Below are 18,330 nucleotides of genomic sequence, written 5' to 3' on the forward strand. Positions count from 1 at the left end.
AATAGGGGACTTAAGAGACACCTAGAACCCCCCACCACAATAAACGTTCCACCACCCCAAAGTGCTCCAAGAATCCCCTTAGAAGAAATCAAGAAAGCAAGAAAGCTTAAAGAAAGACACTTCATAGCCAAGGAATTAATTAAGGCTAAGAGGTAACCCATGTCTCAACAAAACCTATTTTCATAGCTATGATTCCCCCTTAGGGTTTCCCCCATATTATTGTGATTGGCGAGATATGATGATGATTATTAATGTTTGATGTGATGATCCCATGAGGGATCTTGATAATCTTGATATTGGGAGATTCTTGATAATTATGGCGTTCTTGATGATTATACGGAATTCTTGATGACTAGGTGTTGTTCTTAATGATTGTGTGATGCTCTTGATGTTTATGTGCTATTATTACCGAATCTTGCAATTAGAAGACGAATCGTATTCTTGTTGATATAAAAGTGATTAGAACCCTAGGTTGTATCGTATGATATTATTCTTGATTTATCGGGTGGGGAAATCGCATGTTTGGGTGATGTTTATGTTTAGAAAAGCATGATAGGTTATGTGCCGTACGTTTCTCGTATTTGATCCGTTAATTGTCTACGTGTTAATTATTAGTTGCGTTGTAAAGTGTCTAAGCATGGTTTCGGGTTCCACAAAGGTTCCCGGGACGTTATTGTGTGAAAAGAGTCAGTGGGGGGTAGGTGGGGGGTAGGGGACCCGCCACCTACCCACGGCCGAGAAACACCGCCCGGCAGCGGGTAGCCGGCGGGCGGGCAGCTGCCCGCCGGCGACCCGCTGCCCGGAACAGTACACTCCGGCGGGCAGCCGGCGGGTGGCCCCCCACCCACCGGCTACCCGCTGGAAATTCATCCCACCCGGGATCCCGGCTTCCCCGTTTGATGTTCCCCCGTTCCCCGTGGTGTCCCAACGGACTCCGTTTATCGTGCCTATGTCTAGTTTGATGTTTCGGGTACCGTTCGTAGGTTTATGAGTCTATTATATTGCATGCTAGTTGAATTGGTACCCCGTTGACCTAGGTGGTAGAAGTATGAACCCCTTAGGACTATTCTTAGTATGTGATGGATCACGCATAGGTTTTGTTATACGTTTCTCCCCCTTCCTAATGTGTAATGTGGGTTGCATGTGCTTGCTATGTGTTATGTGTGGGTGTTACCCCAATTCGGTTGCGATCGGATTGGTTATCCTGAGCTGCAGTTCAGAAGCTGGCTGTGGTCAGATTGATACTCTTGGGCTGCGGTCCACCGTTTGGTTGCGATCAAACGTTTCTATACGAGCTGCGGTTCGTCCTTTTTCCTGGCTGCGGTCAGATGACATTCTCTTGGGCTGCGGTCCACTGTTTGGTTGCGATCAAACACTATGATGAGCTGCGGTTCATCGGTCGGTTGCGATCGACCCCTCCGTGTTGCGATACGGGGCAGGGTGCTGCGGGGCCGTGTCAGAGCTATATGCGCTGACCCTCATGTATGGGCATGCGATCTGTCCTGTGGCGCCAACAAAGTGTGCTATGTGTTGTGATATGGATGAGTTGTGATTACAAGTGTCTTGGGGGGGTTGTGACTATGGGATTTATATTGGGGATTGTTCATGTTGGGTTATGATCATTGTTTATGCCTTGCCTTATCTGCCTTATGTGTTGTGAACTGCATATGCTCGTTATAACTGTTGCTTGCGTCTGGCCTTATCTGTCGAGTCATTCCCGGTTTTTAAAGCTAGAGTTCGTAGGATATATCTTCATGTTCAAAATGGTTTTCGTATATCTATATATATCTCTATATGTATTGTATTTCAACGCGTTGGAGTGGGTTACCAGCATCTCTCGCTGAACAGATATATTTGGCTTTCAGGCACAGAAGATTAAGTCACTGGAGTGCGCTAGAACTTAGAAGTAGATAGTTTCCCTTTTGGCCTGCGTGCCACGTTTACGTATTTACGCTTTGAGGATATTAGTTAGTTAGCCTGTGCACTTGGGTTCTCTAGCACAGGTGTGGCATAGCACCCCGAACGCTTGTATTTATATCTTGGGATTTAATAAGATTCTACCTTTATTATAAGTTTTAAAAGTCTTGAAAATCTGGGGTGTTACAGTTGGTATCAGAGCTTAAGTTTGACCCTAGGATAAGACTCTTAAGACCGGACTTTAGGACACTAGGCTTGAACTCTAGGTACTTAGGAACATAGGATCCAGGAATCTTAGGACGCGCAGTGAGATTGTGAAACCTACACATAACCTCCCCTCACTTCATCCCTCTCTAACTTAAAGGAACCTCCCCCTACGCTTACCACACCAAGTAAGGGTGCGAATAGATAAGTTTACTTCCACAACTGGGTAACGTACACTTACCCGATAAATCGCCTCGTCCTAACTCCCGTCAAAAGACTTGACAAGGACCCTGACCAAAGAAAAGGAAGATTTGGATGACTACTATGAAGAGGCGTTACAGTCAGGACTGCTAAAAGGGACGGACTGCAATACGCACCAACCCAGGGTAACCACGATAACCCCCGAGTCAGACAAATGACATGCACCTTCCGACAAGTTGCCTTATCTCGGCAAACCCGGGTTGCGGCTACAACAAACAGGAAGGAGAACTAGGACACCTATTAAAGTAGCGAAGGAACGACACCATTAGTCGAATCCTTGGGTGCAAGGTAAGTATATCGCGACACCTTGCGACCCCACCACCCCAATTTAAAATATCATCCGCCCTGAAACCCCAGCATCTTGATACCCCTATTTGTTGAAAACTCCCACCCCGAATCCTTAATTACCTTAAGAGCAAATTCGCAACCGTCATGACCTTGCTCACCCTTTGTTGCGCTTAACCCAAACCCTCGGAAACCCTAAATTGTTATTGCCCTTACTCTAAGTTCACATCCCCACTCCGTTTGGAAACCCTGTTAAAAACCATAGAGCAGCATAAGGCCCTTACCCTGCCCAGGAGCGTGAGGAACCGACATTCATTGATTCAATATTAAAATAAGTTGTTAGATAGGAATCGGCGAAGTAGGTGGAGGTTACGAATACGTATCACCCCACCCTTGCACGAAAACCGTGAAGGCTTCACGAGAAACCATAGCCTGTACGTGCACCATCGAAGAACGCCATGCGTTGACAAGAGCGGGCAAACAAATACGTTCAATGTGTCAGGGGCCCTCGCTACAGAAAACATCGTCAAATAGGTGCAACAGGCCGAACCTCGAGGAGGACATAAATCCTTGCTAAGAATTCCATCCACCAAGGAAGGGATGAAACCCAATAGAACAAGAAAGACTAACCTGAAACCCCCCTTACCCTTAAGAACCCTCGGCAAGGATTAGGAGTCAAGACCTAGGGGTTTGACCCACTAAACCTACTGGGTCTAGACTTTTGGACATCCGAGGGGAACGTGCACGGAAACCATCACGAGAATTCCCCTGGAAGCCGTAGAAACGAAGGGGACTTCGACACGGGAAGAGAAGATCAAACGAAAATCTTAGAATCAAACAAAGCCAAGGAAAAGGGATCACCAGTTCGACTGCACGCCACAACCAAGCCCCAAACAGGCATAATCACTCGAAGCAAGAGTCCTTAGCCCTTTCCCTCCTCTTGCCAATCAAGTACCATTTCGTTAAAGAATCCGTCCTATCACTCCAAACCTCGCTCTTGATCCCTCATTACAGACGAACCCGTATAAGGTGGCAACCTTCCTTCCTGTATTACGACCTTGAGACATCGACCCTATCCGCCCCTCGACTTTGAAACCTAGCCCTTGCACTCCTTACACCCCTTTAAACCGAGACCAAGAAAACATAGATATATATATGTATGTATATCTACCTCTAGAACTCGTGCTTAAGGATCAATGAGCATTGTACGATGGGTCATCCTATGTATCCAAGTCCCTTTTATTGTGCACAAGGGCATGGGACTTGTCAGGACATGAATCTGTGCATTTTTGGGGTCTTTCCCGAAGGAATTGACTATTCCTAGTCACTTTCCCGCGGGTCCCCAACGGGTCCTTGACGGGACCTTGGCGGGTCCTTGGCAGGAGCTTGGCAGGCGGACGACCGCCCACCTCGCGCCCACTGGTACAATGTGCTGATTTCTTAACCCCTCATTTTATTGATTTGTGGCGCACTTGTGTGCCTCGATTGAGGAATATGAGTCTTGGGTAAGGAACCATGGACCACCCAAACATAGTGTCCTACGTAAAAGACCTTGATGCACGAGACACCATCGGGAAATCACAATCAATTACATTGCACGAGTAATTGAAATCGGATCCTACGATACAACCGACTAGGGATGTTTGGCTTAAAGGATTGCGCAAACTAAGGAGGCGAGTTGGGAACTCGTACTAAGAACCCACGAAAACCTTAAAAGTCAAAATGCTAAGGAGGGACCGGGACTCCTCCAAACCATAGACATCGTTCGAGCAAATCAGAGGACTCCTTACAAGTTGTATGGAATCAAGAACTACGTAGCCCATGGTGCTAAGCAAAAGGGTGAAGAACACATTCGCGCCAAGACTTCAAGGGCCATTAAGGACCTACAAGGAGATGAGGTGACTCGTAAAGTCGCCGAGTCATCCCACAACGAGATTTGGTAACCGACTGCGCTTTAAAAGAAAAAAGGGCACGCAAGGACACCTTCATCATTATAAATAACACAAACAGGGCACAACAATGCCGAACCTCGGGTAAGACATGAAGTCTTACTAAGAATTTCATCCACTAAAGAGGAGATGAAATTCAATAAGAAGAGAAATTCAACCCAAAGTCCATCGATCCCAAGAGACTTTGGGAAGAATTTGGGAAATGCGCCCTAAGAGATTGGCTTGGTTGACCCAACTCGGTCAAGACCTTGGGCGCATTAAAGAAGTAAGTGTTGAATCACCACGGGAAATTCCCTCAAGAAAGAAGAGAAGGATGAAACCTTAGCCTGGGAAGCAAGGTCTAACAAGGATCTTAAAGTCAAGCAAGCACCAACACCAAGGAAGGAGGATCATCAGCTCGTCGGCGCATCGTGATCAAAGCATCTAACCAGATTATTCACTTGGGATCGAGAAACCTTAACCCATCCTAGCCGAATTCCTTTCCCTCCCTCGGAAAATCGGCCCCTTCCTTATTTCAAAACCCTTTCTACCCTTCAGACCCCATTCTCAATCCCATGTTTTAACGATTCCATACAAGTGGCAACCTCACAACCTAAGTTGCAACCTCGAAAACTTGATCCTAATTCCTGAATTCACCGTGTCCTCAAGTTTGAAAGCCACTCTCTTAGCCCTGTAAAACCTAATCGCTCCCAAAAACCAAACACACATAGGCGTGCAAGTATATAATTTCCCCGTGGAATACCTTCTCTATAGGACCACGGTTCTTCTCTTGACTCGTTAACCCTGCAATGATTTCCAAGCTTCGGGGACGAAGCTTCTCGTAAGGGGGGGAGAGTGTAACACCCCGTGTTACGGCCTTCAATCCCGGATTAATTATTAAATTAATCCCGTTAATAATAATTAAATAGGATTTAATTCGGTTAGGTTTCCTTTAATTAATTAATAAAGGTCCACCATGAACCGTGGACCCTTGCCTAAATTAGAGTCCTAAGCCTATTAGGAATAAAGAAAGTAAACCCTTTACTATTCAGATTCTAATTAGGAATCCTAGACCTAGTTATCTATTAGGAATAAAGGAAGTAGGCCTTTTACTATTCAGACTACGATTAGGATTCCCTTTAATTAATTAATATGGTCCACTATGGACCATGGACCCTTATCCCTAAACCCAATCCTTAGTTCCAAAAGGAATAGAATTAGCAAGCCTATAATATTAGTTCCTAACCAGGACTCCTAAATATATAAATAGGGGACTTAAGAGACACCTAGAACCCCCCACCACAATAAACGTTCCACCACCCCAAAGTGCTCCAAGAATCCCCTTAGAAGAAATCAAGAAAGCAAGAAAGCTTAAAGAAAGACACTTCATAGCCAAGGAATTAATTAAGGCTAAGAGGTAACCCATGTCTCAACAAAACCTATTTTCATAGCTATGATTCCCCCTTAGGGTTTCCCCCATATTATTGTGATTGGCGAGATATGATGATGATTATTAATGTTTGATGTGATGATCCCATGAGGGATCTTGATAATCTTGATATTGGGAGATTCTTGATAATTATGGTGTTCTTGATGATTATACGGAATTCTTGATGACTAGGTGTTGTTCTTAATGATTGTGTGATGCTCTTGATGTTTATGTGCTATTATTACCGAATCTTGCAATTAGAAGACGAATCGTATTCTTGTTGATATAAAAGTGATTAGAACCCTAGGTTGTATCGTATGATATTACTCTTGGTTTATCGGGTGGGGAAATCGAATGTTTGGGTGATGTTTATGTTTAGAAAAGCATGATAGGTTATGTGCCATACGTTTCTCGTATTTGATCCGTTAATTGTCTACGTGTTAATTATTAGTTGCGTTGTAAAGTGTCTAAGCATGGTTTCGGGTTCCACAAAGGTTCCCGGGACGTTATTGTGTGAAAAGAGTCAGTGGGGGGTAGGTGGGGGGTAGGGGACCCGCCACCTACCCACGGCCGAGAAACACCGCCGGCAGCGGGTAGCCGGCGGGCGGGCAGCTGCCCGCCGGCGACCCGCTGCCCGGAACAGTACACTCCGGCGGGCAGCCGGCGGGTGGCCCCCCACCCACCGGCTACCCGCTGGAAATTCATCCCACCCGGGATCCCGGCTTCCCCGTTTGATGTTCCCCCGTTCCCCGTGGTGTCCCAACGGACTCCGTTTATCGTGCCTATGTCTAGTTTGATGTTTCGGGTACCGTTCGTAGGTTTATGAGTCTATTATATTGCATGCTAGTTGAATTGGTACCCCGTTGACCTAGGTGGTAGAAGTATGAACCCCTTAGGACTATTCTTAGTATGTGATGGATCACGCATAGGTTTTGTTATACGTTTCTCCCCCTTCCTAATGTGTAATGTGGGTTGCATGTGCTTGCTATGTGTTATGTGTGGGTGTTACCCCAATTCGGTTGCGATCGGATTGGTTATCCTGAGCTGCGGTTCAGAAGCTGGCTGCGGTCAGATTGATACTCTTGGGCTGCGGTCCACCGTTTGGTTGCGATCAAACGTTTCTATACGAGCTGCGGTTCGTCCTTTTTCCTGGCTGCGGTCAGATGACATTCTCTTGGGCTACGGTCCACTGTTTGGTTGCGATCAAACACTATGATGAGCTGCGGTTCATCGGTCGGTTGCGATCGACCCCTCCGTGTTGCGATACGGGGCAGGGTGCTGCGGGGCCGTGTCAGAGCTATATGCGCTGACCCTCATGTATGGGCGTGTGATTGGTCCTGTGGCGCCAACAAAGTGTGCTATGTGTTGTGATATGGATGAGTTGTGATTACAAGTGTCTTGGGGGGGTTGTGACTATGGGATTTATATTGGGGATTGTTCATGTTGGGTTATGATCATTGTTTATGCCTTGCCTTATCTGCCTTATGTGTTGTGAACTGCATATGCTCGTTATAACTGTTGCTTGCGTCTGGCCTTATCTGTCGAGTCATTCCCGGTTTTTAAAGCTAGAGTTCGTAGGATATATCTTCATGCTCAAAATGGTTTTTGTATATCTATATATATCTCTATATGTATTGTATTTCAACGCGTTGGAGTGGGTTACCAGCATCTCTCGCTGAACAGATATATTTGGCTTTCAGGCACAGAAGATTAAGTCACTGGAGTGCGCTAGAACTTAGAAGTAGATAGTTTCCCTTTTGGCCTGCGTGCCACGTTTACGTATTTACGCTTTGAGGATATTAGTTAGTTAGCCTGTGCACTTGGGTTCTCTAGCCCAGGTGTGGCATAGCACCCCGAACGCTTGTATTTATATCTTGGGATTTAATAAGATTCTACCTTTATTATAAGTTTTAAAAGTCTTGAAAATCTGGGGTGTTACAGTAAGCCACCGCTGGTCTTTGAACCGTTGTGTCCCTAGCGGCAACGTCGGTGGCCTTAAATTAATAATTCTCTTCGGCCTCGCCGGCGATGGCACCGGAGCTTCGGAGTCCGAAGCTGTAGGTTTGACGCAAGCTAGAAAGGAGTTCACTGGCAACAATAGTGCAGTAGTTTTGGGGGTTTTTGCCCTTCGTAAGTCCATCTACTACTGTATGCAAAATATATTTTTATGTATGTATCGAATCTAAGACATATACATGTGCATGCATGTATGTTGTGTATATGGGTATGGGAAGAAGATGGAGGTTTGAGAGAGGGTTATATAGATGATGATGTTAATTAGGGAACCGGAGGTAATTAGTTTCGGCACCCGAATCATTGCGTAAAGCGAACATGGGAGATGAGATCATTGCGGGGTGTGTAAGGCTAACATTCGAGGTGGATGTGCAGATCTATGATTGGTTTAATGAGATGGTGTAATGTAACCGAAGAGTGATCGCTGTGATCGGTGTAGGGGGATATTTTCATTCTTGAGGTGTTGGTTTTGTAGAAAATAGGTTGATTAAGGAGAACACGCTCTATGCCTCTAGGATGGAATATGCAGGTTAGTGATCTCATTGATCCTGTTTCGAAAGATTGGAATACACTGCTTATTAATGATCTGTTTGAACAAAGAGATGTGGATCTTATATTAAAAATCCTAGTTCATGTGCAATATGAAGATGTTTGGTGTTGGAAGGGTGATATTAGGGGCATATACTCAGTTAAGCAAGGTTATAGATATCTCTCGGAGTCCGATAACACTGCTATTTCCAGTACTCCTAATATTTGGAAAATCATTTGGAAGCTGAAAATTCCCCCGCATGTTCAGAATTTTCTATGTCGATGTTTTAAAGGTATTATCCCAACAATGTCTGTGTTGGCAACTAGGCGCCTTGATGTGAATATTCTTTGTATTGTATGTAAGCAACAACCAGAAACCTTATCGCATTTGTTTTGTGAGTGTACACATACTGCTCACTTATGGTTTGATATTGTTGGTTGTCATCCTCCTAGTGTTGATGATGACTTTCTGTTTTGGCTGTCAGGGAAGCTTACCTTGGATGATAGTTTAACAATACACAATTGTGTTAGAAAAATGGAGTGTTTGATGATAGGGAAGTGAGGAAACAGGATCTTCAGGCGTGTGATCACTTTCCTATAAGCTTTAAATCTCCCTTATATAAAGCAACAAGGTTCAAGATTTAATCTTATGGGATACAAGAAGATGATGAAATTCTTAAGTTGCTTGTTTAAGAACTTCCTGTTGAAATGCAGTACTGTGAAATATCTCAGTTTAATGCAAGTTTATTGCATGTCTATTTTTTAGACATTTCTCCAAGTATTTATAGATGTAAATACAGCACTTTGGAGAAGTTACATGAAGGTTAATCATTTAAATTTAAAACTTAACTTCCATAAGATATATCTTATCTGATATATCAAACATGGGAAATATATAATTGAATATTATATATATTCATATCATATGGACCTTCATAGGTTCATGCACTGCATACAAAATAACAAAGTAATATATATATATTATATATATTTATTATTCAATGCATGTAGAAACCATGCAATGCAACATAATAAATAAATAATATATATTTATACTTTACATGCATGCAGACATATTAAACCCATGTGAACGAAAGATGCCAATCATTGATATTCATGCATCACATGTAAAGCTAACATTGAAATTCACTTTCATGTCTCACGCACGAAACCAACAAGAAATGCACAACTTTCGTGTAACCATGTTTCGCCGAAACCAACAACAAATTGAGAGGTTATAATGCATCTTTCGTGTAACCAACAAAAGAGAACGAAACCATCTACGCGATTAAGCAATGCAATTATACAACCCAAATCAATCTGAGTACTTTCGATTTCAACCATACGAAAATCATATTTCCCATTTTACTTTCTACCAAACTAAAATAATATTTACAACTCCACAACTCCAAATATTATTTAAGCTTTTCATGATAGTTCATCTGAAACATTAATCTCCATTACTATATAAATTTCTAACATTCCTCCTCCATTTATATAGTAAAAATTAATACTGTACCAAGATAGATCCAAAGACTCATGCATAAATGAAAGTGTCTTACAGATTGAACTTTCACATAGTATTATATGCGTTACATTAATTCGGATTGCAGTGATGGACGAACCTTGAATCACGCAGTCTCTTTGAAAAAACGTAGATACAATACACACAAGCTTTACAGTTACTACAACTCAAAATAACTTGACACTATTAAAGGCCCTGTGTCCGTATCCATTCATAAGCATTTCCAAGCCAAACCCAAACTTGTTGAAGCGGCCACACTTCATGCTCACATAGGTTGATCTTTTATTTCATGCCCTGCACCAAGCATTTTTTCAAAAGATCAATTAAGAGTTAAACTCATCCCTACTACAATGCAGACCAAGTACTTACTTTAGGGATACCTTTTAATATAGTACTTGCCGCCAATAAATGAAGTAATCATCTACATTGAACTCAAGGTCTAACGTGATAACTTAGGCGTGAGTTGAGCTTTCCTTCACCTCTTGACTATCAACGGGTTTCAAACCTATCCCTTCCGATGTCTTTAAAACCATGTCCCTTGCCAAGGCTTTTGTAAACGGATCCGCTAGATTGAACCGGGACCGTACAAAGTCTAGTGCTACAACACCATTACTTAAGAGCTCTTTCACATAGCTATGTCGCAAGCCTATGTGTCTTGACTTGCCATTATAAACACTGTTATATGCTTTGGCCAGTGTAGTAGCACTGTCACAATGTACTAAAATAGGTGACATCGGTTTTGGCCAAACTGGAATTTCAAGAATTAAATTCCTTAGCCAATCAGCTTCTTTGCATGCTGCTGCCAATGCAATAAATTCAGATGCCATAGTTGAGTCTGAAATACAACTTTGCTTTTTAGAAGCCCAGGAGATAGCACCTCCTCCAAGCAGAAATACCCATCCACTAGTTGAGGAATAATCTTCCTGATTAGATATCCAACTGGCATCAGAATATCCTTCAAGGATGGAAATATCTTTTGAATATTTTAAACCATAATTAATGGTTTTATTCAGATATTTTAAAATTCTTTTTAATGCCATCCAATGTACTGCACTAGGATTACTAGTGTATCTACTCAGTTTCCCTACCGCAAAAGCAATATCAGGTCGAGTACTTGTCATTGCATACATAAGGCATCCTATCACTTTAGAATACTCCAATTGTAAGACCGGATCACTTTCATTAGGAATTAACTTCAATGAAGGATCCATTGGAGTAGAAACTGGGGAACCACTAAAGTGATTAAATCTTTTTAACACTTTCTCAATGTAATGAGATTGTGTTAAACTTACACCATCCTGAAGTTTAATTATTCTTATCCCAAGAATAACTTCTGCTTCTCCTAAATCTTTCATGGAAAAACTGGAACTAAGAAAATCCTTAGTTTCCTTAACCTTTTCCAAATCAGTACCAAAAATCAACATGTCATCTACATATAAGCAAATAATAACCCCTTGTCCTTGGTTATTAAATTTGCTGTAGATGCATTTATCTGACTGATTTATTCTGTACCCATTAGCTAGCACCACTTGATCAAACCGATCATGTCATTGCTTAGGGGCTTGTTTTAAGCCATAAAGTGACTTAATCAATTTGCAAACATTATTTTCTTGGCCTGCAACCACAAAACCTTCTGGTTGCTTCATGTAAACCTCCTCCTCCAATTCACCATTTAAAAATGCAGTCTTAACATCCATTTGGTGAACCACTAGATTATGTATAGCCGAAATGGCAATTAACAATCTAATAGTAGCAATTCTTGCTACTGGAGCATAAGTGTCAAAGAAGTCAACTCCTTCTTTTTGCTTAAAGCCCTGTGCGACAAGCCTGGCTTTAAATTTATCAATGGTACCATCAACTTTCATTTTCTTTTTTGAAAATCCACTTGCAGCCTATTGGTTTACAACCATTTGGTGGATTAGTTAAAATCCACGTATTATTCCCCATTATAGAATCCATCTCATCATTTATTGCTTCTTTCCAGAAAGCAACATCTTGAGAATTCATGGCTTCCTCAAAAGTATTAGGATCATCCTCTATATTAAAATAATATAGATTTTTAGTCTCTGTAGACTCCCTTGATCCTTCTATCAAGTACATTTGGAAATCTGGTCCAAATGTCTTTTCCTTTCTTGTTCTTTTACTTTTTTTAAGCTCAGGTTCCTGTGAACTTGCATGATCATGAATTTGATCATCAACTTTGGTCCCACTAGAACTAGGAATTAAATCCTTAGTTCTATTTATTGATGAAAAACGATTTTCATCAAAAATAGCATCTCGGGACTCTATTACAGTATGAACCGAAATAAAGTCATTTGGTTCTATAACATAGAACCTGTATGCTTTGCTGTGTTCTGCATATCCTATAAAAATACAGTCTATGCCTTTTTCTCCCAGAGCCTTCCGTTTAGGTTCCGGCAACCGTACCACGGCCCTGCAACCCCAAACTTTCAAATAACTTAAGTTTGGTTTTCTTTTGTGCCAAAGTTCATATGGAGTTACCCTATTTCTTTTGTTAGGAACTCTGTTGAGAATATAACATACAGTTAGCATGGCTTCTCCCCAGAAACCTTCACTCAGACCGGAAACTGATAACATGCAGTTTACCATTTCTTTGAGTACTCTATTTTTCCTTTCTGCTACACCATTTTGTTGTGGTGTATAAGGAGCTGTGGTCTCATGAATGATACCAACAAATTGGAAAAATAATGGGTCATAATATTCACCACCTCTGTCAGTACGTAATATTTTTACTAACTGACTAGTTTGCAATTCCACCTCCAATTTAAATATTTTAAATTTTTCTAAGGCTTCATCCTTAGAATGCAGGAGGTACACATAGCAGAGTCTTGAATAGCCATCAATGAATGTGACTATATATTTTTTATTTCCCAAAGATGGGGTGCTATGAAAATCACACAAGTCACTATGAATTAATTCAAGTAAAATTGAATTCCTTTTTATACTAGGAAAATGATTCCTAGTTATTTTATTTAACATGCATGCACTGCATTGTTCCATATTCAGATCAAAGGATGGAATTAATCCATCTTTAGCCATCTCACATACACGTTTATAGTTCACATGACATAAACGAAAATGCCATAATGAAGATGTACAAACTGAATACACAGAACCAACAATATTATTAATATTCAACTTAAACATATTGTTAGACAGAAATCCTTGGCCTACAAAGATACTGGCCTTGGATAAAATAAATCTGTCTGCTTCAAAAACAAGTTTAAAACCACACTTGTTTAATACAATGCCAGAAACTAAATTTTTTCTAACATCTGGGGCATGATATACATCTGTGAGTGTCAACTTCTTACCTGAAGTAAGCAACAACTCAACTTGTCCAATGCCTTTGACTTTCACCATGGAATCATTTCCCATGTACAGGCTTGGACCATCATTCAGACTTTTATAAATCTTATAAAGATTTATATCCTTGCAGACATGTCTGGTTGCCCCAGTGTCAACCCACCACGAGTCATCAGTCTGCATGACACAAATTTCAGATATCATAGCAATGAAATTTTCAGTACTATCAGAAACAAGATTAATTATTTTACCTTGTTTCCATTGGCCACTTCCCTGGCCATGATCACCAGAATTTTTACCTTCCATTTGTGCCTTTCTTTTCTTCCAAATTTCACAGTCTTTTTTAAAGTGTGGACCGTTGCACACCCAGCATGAAACAGATGTTTTTCCTTTTCCTTTTCCTTTCTTCTTAAACTTTGAAGAATTTGTGGTCTTTCCTGGCTTCCCTTTTCCTTTACGGTTCCCACTTGATTTGCCTTCATCAATATAGTTGATGACAGAACCCGAAGCCCTGGTGACCTTTGCATTACCAGCATTCTTGCTTTCCTGCGGTCTGATTCCCTCCTCAACTCGAAGAGCTTCCTTTTTATGCTTTAAGGTACGTTGTACCTTTTTCCAGGAAGGGGACAACTTATCAATGATACTAGCTATGGCAATGGAATCATCCATATGCATATCATGTTGCCTCATTTGCCCAAATATCCTGACAATCTCATGGAATTGTTCCATGACCGGACGATTGTCCACCATTTTATAATCATTGAATTCACTTACCAGGAATTTCTTACTGGATGCATCCTCAGATATGTACTTTGCTTCAAGTACATCCCAGAGGTCCTTTGAGGATTCCTCATACTGATAAATATCAAAGAGGGTGTCAGACATACCATTCAGAATATGGCCGCGGCAAGCAAGGTCATCATTCTCCCATTTGAGTCTCCGGCGAGTAGCCTCAAGAGTCACATCCTCCCGTTCCTCCGGCTTTGGGGTACTTAGTACGTATGCCACGTTCAGAGCCGCAAGGAGGAACTTCATCTTCTTCTGCCACCTACGGAAACCCACGCCTTCAAACTGCTCCAACTTAGGGAAGTTGGTTGCAAAGTCCAAAAGTCCAGAACTCATCCTTCCTCAGAAACAGAATTTTAAAGCTTATAGATTGTTAGAAAAATGGAGTGTTTGATGATAGGGAAGTGAGGAAACAGGATCTTCAGGCGTGTGATCACTTTCCTATAAGCTTTAAATCTCCCTTATATAAAGCAACAAGGTTCAAGATTTAATCTTATGGGATACAAGAAGATGATGAAATTCTTAAGTTGCTTGTTTAAGAACTTCCTGTTGAAATGCAGTACTGTGAAATATCTCAGTTTAATGCAAGTTTATTGCATGTCTATTTTTCAGACATTTCTCCAAGTATTTATAGATGTAAATACAGCACTTTGGAGAAGTTACATGGAGGTTAATCATTTAAATTTAAAACTTAACTTCCATAAGATATATCTTATCTGATATATCAAACATGGGAAATATATAATTGAATATTATATATATTCATATCATATGGACCTTCATAGGTTCATGCACTGCATACAAAATAACAAAGTAATATATATATTATATATATTTATTATTCAATGCATGTAGAAACCATGCAATGCAACATAATAAATAAATAATATATATTTATACTTTACATGCATGCAGACATATTAAACCCATGTGAACGAAAGATGCCAATCATTGATATTCATGCATCACATGTAAAGCTAACATTGAAATTCACTTTCATGTCTCACGCACGAAACCAACAGGAAATGCACAACTTTCGTGTAACCATGTTTCGCCGAAACCAACAACAAATTGAGAGGTTATAATGCATCTTTCGTGTAACCAACAAAAGAGAACGAAACCATCTACGCGATTAAGCAATGCAATTATACAACCCAAATCAATCTGAGTACTTTCGATTTCAACCATACGAAAATCATATTTCCCATTTTACTTTCTACCAAACTAAAATAATATTTACAACTCCACAACTCCAAATATTATTTAAGCTTTTCATGGTAGTTCATCTGAAACATTAATCTCCATTACTATATAAATTTCTAACAAATTGTGTAGCGCTCTGTTGGTCCATATGGTGCATGCGAAATGATATTGTATGGAATGATTGGAATTGATATTCAGCACCTTGTTAATGATTGGCAGATTCTAACGGCAGGTCCATCAAGCAGTACGTACTCACGTTCAATCTTCTTCGACGAGTACGACACCTAATTTTTCTGAAGGTATGGTGTCCGTGTTTGTTGATGCTGCAGTATTTAATGCCTCTCAACAAGCAAGCTTTGGTATTGTTATACAGGATTGGTGTGGTGGTTTTCTTAGTCCCCGATTAGAAGTCTGGATGACCATCATTTGGCGAAAGCTATGGCCATTAAAGAAGCTCTTACGTGGGTAAAGGAACGGGACTATCTGAAGGCTAGGATATACACAGATTGTCAGCAGGTGTGTAATTTGCTCAAGGATTTGTTATCAGATTTGTCATTTGCAGGATGTATTATTAACGAATGCCGAAAGCTCCAAAGACACTTTGAATCAGTGTCTATTGATTTTATTTCGAGATCAATAAATACGGCTACTCATGAATTGGCAAGGGCAGCCCATTCTCATTCTGATTTCCTTATTCCTTCGTGTATTGAACATTTGATTTAATAAAATATCATTTTGGTTTTTGCAAAAAAAAAAAAGACCAGCACTCTCAAGCTTGTACATCAGCTCTCATAAAGAATACCAATGATGGAGAAAATTAATCCATAGGTCCGAATTAATTAACCCGATAGATAAGGAAAAATAAAATGGGCAAGATAGATATTGTAGGGTCACGGAGTATTATATTGAACCGTATTGCAAAGCTATTACATAGGATTTGTCCTTTTAGACAAGGTAGCAAGTGATGTCTTTAATAGGACAAATGCATATATGTTTATTTATACAAAATAATCCTAACTAACTCGCTAATTTCGTGGTGGGCCACTTCCCACACCCTGCGTCCCTATTATTATTGGGTCATTTCCAATATATCCATCAAGCAAGTTCACTTTTATTAATGTTTAAAAATATCCATTACATGCTATTTAGTTGGAAGGAGGAAATTAGGGGGGGAAATAAACAATTGTTATACCCTACACCACGGCGCGCGTAGCACTGTGCGGCGCGCGCCTCCAAAAACGACGTCGTTTTGGGGTAGTTTTGGGAAAGCGCGGTAGGAAGTTGCTGTGATTATGTATATTTGTTCACACAATTATGTATATTCGTTCATACAATTATGTATATTTGTTTATACAGTTATGTACATTTTTTATACAATTATGTACATTCTTTTTATACAATTATGTACATCCGAATCAGAAAATTTGTGTGTATTATGTTAAGAGTTGATGTGTATTATGTTAAAAGTTTATGTTTATTATGTATTATGTTAGATTATGTGTATTATCTTTTAAAAAGAGTATGTATATTTTGTTATATAATTATGTACATTCATGTATACAATTATGTGTATTCTAGTATAACATTATGTACATTTTTGAACAGGAGTTTTGTTGTAAAGAAAAAATATCTGTCATACACTGGGGCGGAAAATTTTCAAAAAAAAAAAAATTAAAACGACGTCGTTTTCCATCTGGGCGCAGAGTGCAACGCGCACCGTGGTGTAGGATATAAATTGCCGGAAAATAATTGTAATTTCATGGGGAATGGAAAATGAAAGAATACAGTATGAATTCAAATTCCCCAAAGAGTTAACATCCTACAGGCCACCAGAGTTTGATCATGTAACCTTCCATCAAGGGGAGTCACTACCACCAAGGTTCGATCTTGTAACTTTTCCTCAAGGAGAGTCACAGAGGTATTATCTGAGCACAAGATGCTTTAATTATAGTGTTTGATATATATGAAATTAAAAAAGAATAAACAGTATAAAGATAAAAAATGCCAATATAATTACAATTCTTAGAGAAAGATGTAGTATTAATAGGGAATTCTTGACAAAAAATGCCAAAATTTGTTCTTATGTATTATGAAATTGCAATTCTTGACAATCAAAGTTTAAAATTTTTTTTTCACTTCTTAAAATTAAGTATGAAAGAAATTGCAAATCATTTCTACCAAACACGCTATAAAACCTTTTCATATATGGTTGTTGTAGATGATAGCGAAAGGAAAGATGCAGCTGGATGGCAATTATGGTAAACATTGAAAATTGTTGACCTAGTCTAAAGAGATTGGTGGATGGCCACCAAAGTATACATTTCTTATTATTTCTAGACTAGATTTTTGTTTTGGTTTTCTTTTGGTTGTTAGTATTGGTTTTTTTTTTTTTTTTTTTTTTTTTTATTCTTTGATGCGTTATCCATCTTATTGGAATGGCTGCATCTTGTATTTCTATACAGTAATCAAACTTACAAGTCCCATACTGCCTGTTCTTTACTGTAATCAATTTACATTAATCCTACCTTATATTGGGTTTGTTGGTTACTCCATATCTAAAGCTTTTGTTGCATTATAAATTACCACTCCAAGCCGAGTCTGCATAGCGCCTGTAGCTCAGTGGATAGAGCGTCTGTTTCCTAAGCAGAAGGTCATAGGTTCGACCCCTATCTGGCGCGATCTGCAAATCTGATACTTATGCGGACTCAAGAACTAGAGAGTTTTGTTTAAGTAATGAATTTTTGAGATTAGGTGATTTTATTTTTTCTTTTTGTATAAATCGAAGTGTACTAAAATATATTTTTCGGCGTTGGCTTACTAAGTTATTTTTAATTTAATTTTCTCATAATCTTAACATCAGTATACTATTAAACACAAAAAATAAAATTTTAAAAATTAATTAAAACAAACTAAAGAAAATAATT

The 18,330-nt window shown here is 39.9% G+C and overlaps 1 non-coding gene across 1 annotated transcript; it reads left to right on the forward strand.

The window, feature by feature from the left end:
• The first annotated feature begins 18,011 nt into the window (after nucleotides 1–18,011).
• Nucleotides 18,012–18,084, forward strand: TRNAR-CCU. The gene has a single exon. It is a non-coding gene; the product is annotated as a tRNA-Arg (tRNA).
• Nucleotides 18,085–18,330: the final 246 nt, after the last annotated feature.

The sequence above is a fragment of the Ipomoea nil genome, unplaced genomic scaffold (assembly GCF_001879475.1).
Source record: "Ipomoea nil cultivar Tokyo-kokei standard unplaced genomic scaffold, Asagao_1.1 scaffold1259, whole genome shotgun sequence".
NCBI lineage: Eukaryota > Viridiplantae > Streptophyta > Magnoliopsida > Solanales > Convolvulaceae > Ipomoea > Ipomoea nil.